Source organism: Chrysochloris asiatica, unplaced genomic scaffold (genome assembly GCF_000296735.1).
Source record: "Chrysochloris asiatica unplaced genomic scaffold, ChrAsi1.0 scaffold00043, whole genome shotgun sequence".
In the NCBI taxonomy this organism is placed as follows: Eukaryota; Metazoa; Chordata; class Mammalia; order Afrosoricida; family Chrysochloridae; genus Chrysochloris; species Chrysochloris asiatica.
The window spans coordinates 8,014,078-8,017,027 of NW_006408561.1; the positions used below are offsets into that span (position 1 = coordinate 8,014,078).

General features: G+C 34.5%; 1 pseudogene; it reads left to right on the plus strand.

Annotated features, from left to right (window-relative positions):
- The first annotated feature begins 1,512 nt into the window (after positions 1–1,512).
- On the plus strand, positions 1,513–2,565 carry LOC102826235 (annotated as a pseudogene).
- The last annotated feature ends 385 nt before the right edge of the window (positions 2,566–2,950 follow it).

Genomic DNA, 2,950 nt, shown 5'->3' on the forward strand with positions numbered 1-2,950 from the left:
ATATATTTTTTTTTTTCTGTGCATTTTGTGTTTGTTGTTGTGGTTGTGTGCCGTGGAGTCGGTTCCTATTCACAGCAACCCTGTACAAGGTTTCTTAGGCTGTGAATCTTTACGGGAGCAGAAAACTTCATCTTTCTCCTGCAGAACAGCTGGTAGTTTCAAACTGCGACCATAAGATTAGCAACCTGATTTGTAACCACTATGCTAACATAGTTCCTTGTATTTTGTGTACTTAAAAAAAAAAAGAAAAGAAAAAAAAAGAGGGAATAGAGGCAGGGACTGTTAACCAATTTTGCATAGAGGGGATTATAATCATTGCAATGAAACAAAATACAATTGGCTGAATGTAAAACTGTGTCTTGCCATTTAAGCTGTCATTCAATTCACAATGAAATCTTAAAAAACAACAAAAAGGACCATGCATTGAGCAAGGCTTAAAAAAACCCAAAAAGATGATTATTGTTATAACTTTCCTAATATATGAAATAGACATTCTTACTTAGACATAATGAGAAAATGTCATCTGAGAGAGGAACCATTAAAAAGGAACCAGATAATACCAGGTAAAGACTATGATAAATTAATACATGATTCTCACAAAGTCCTTGTTGAAGAAGAACTAAATATTAAAACACAAACACATTTAATATGATTTAATTATGGTTGCTATATAACTTATTTTCCAAACTAGAATAAATGTGATAATGAAAACAACCAAAAACATTCTGTTCTATTACTCTATGACAACAAATGAAAGATATGTCTTTCCTGGACATTGGCTGATAGTAGTCATATTATGTATAGTTGTTACATATTAGTTTATATGTTGTTGTTGTTGTTGTTGTTGTTAAAGGCCATTGAGTCAGTTTTCACTCATAGTGACCCTGTATGGGGTTTTCAAAGAACAGCTGGTAGGTTTGAGCTGCTGACCTTGTGGTTCCCATTCCAGTGATCTTACAGCATCACATCAGATAGTCTTGGGTTAAAAAGAACATTAGGTCTAATATTTGCTCAGCTGTTAGTTATGTGGTATTAGATATGTTACATAGTTACTATGCATTTTTAAATAGAAAAAATATACCTAACTTGTGGTCTGCAAGTATTACAAATTGTATCTGCAACATGATTAACAGAATTTCTAGATCTAAAAGATACTCAATAAGACCGTAGATAAAATTTCCAGTTCCCATAGCACAGCTTAATCCATTATCACTGAATTAATTTTAATCTTAATGAATCTCTTAGTTCTTGAAACCTATCTTTTAAAACTTGAAATGTGTGGAAGCTCACTTGTTTTAAAATACCAAACTACTATGCTCAGAACAGTAGGATGCAAATCAAATTGCTTAAAAATTTGTATTCTCAAGATTAATTTTATGTAAATGTGAGAATTTTAAGGAAAAAAAGTAATATTATGCTTCTACTAGTGAAATATGCTATAATTTTCTTTTTAATAAGACAAGAGGAAGTATTTGTTGTGAAGTGTTTTATTAAATCCTAATTATCACAATTGTAGATCAGATAAGACCTGATAGGCAAACCTTAATGTGGAGTGCGACTTGGCCAAAAGAAGTAAGACAACTTGCAGAAGACTTCCTGAAAGATTACATTCACATAAACATTGGTGCACTGGAACTGAGTGCAAACCACAACATTCTTCTGATTGTGGATGTGTGCCACGATGTGGAGAAGGATGAAAAACTTATCCGTCTAATGGAAGAGCTCATGAGTGAGAAAGAGAATAAAAGCATTGTTTTTTGTTGAAACCAAAAGAAGATGTGATGAGCTTACTGGAAAATGAGGAGAGATGGGTGGCCTGCCATGAGTATCCATGGTGACAAGAGCCAACAGGAACGCGACTGGGTTCTAAATGAATTCAAACATGGAAAAACTCCTATTTTGATTGCTACAGATGTGGCCTCCAGAAGGCTAGATGTGGAAGATGTGAAATTTGTCATCACTTATGACTACCCTAACTCCTCAGAGGATTATATTCATCGAATTGGAAGAACTTCTCTCAGTACCAAAATAGGCACCGCATACACTTTCTTTATACCTAATAGCATAAATCAAGTGAGCGACCTGATCTTTGTGCTTCATGAAGCCAATCAAGCAATAAATTCCAAGTTGCTTCAGTTGGTTGAAGACAGAGGTTCAGGTCATTCCAGGGGTAGAGGAGGCATGAAGGATGACCATCGGGACAGATACTCTGCAGGCAAAAGGGGTAGATTCAATACCTTTAGAGACAGGGAAAATTATGATTGAGGTTACTCTAGTCTGCTTAAGAGAGATTTTGGGGCAAAAATTCAAAATGGGGTTTACAGTGCTGCAAATTACACCAATGGGAGCTTTGGAAGTAATTTTGTGTCCGCCGGTATACAGACCAGTTTTAGAACTGGTAATCCAACAGGGACTTACCAGAATGGTTATGATAGCACTCAGCAATATGGAACTAATGTTCCAAATATGCACAATGGTATGAACCAACAGGCGGCATATGCCTATCCTGCTACTGCAACTGCACCTATGATTGGTTATTCAATGCCAACAGGATACTCTCAGTAAGACTTTAGAGGTATATGTAAATGTCTGTTTTCATAATTGCTCTTTATATTGTGTGTATCAGATAAGATAGTTATTTAAGAATTCTGTGAAATGCAGAAATGACTGCAGTGCAGCAGTAACTATGGTGCACTTTTTCACTATTTAAGTTGGATATTTCTCTACATTCCTGAAACAATTTTTAGGGTTTTTTTGTACTAGAAAATGCAGGCAGAGTTTTCACAAAGTTAAATGTACAGTGATTTGAAATACAATAAATGAAGACAATGCATGGCCTTTCAATAAAAAATATTTGAAGACTGAAAAAAAAAAACAAAAAACCATGAGAATGTAATAAGGTTTCATTCTTTGTATTAAAAATGACATATAAACAGCACAATAAACATGT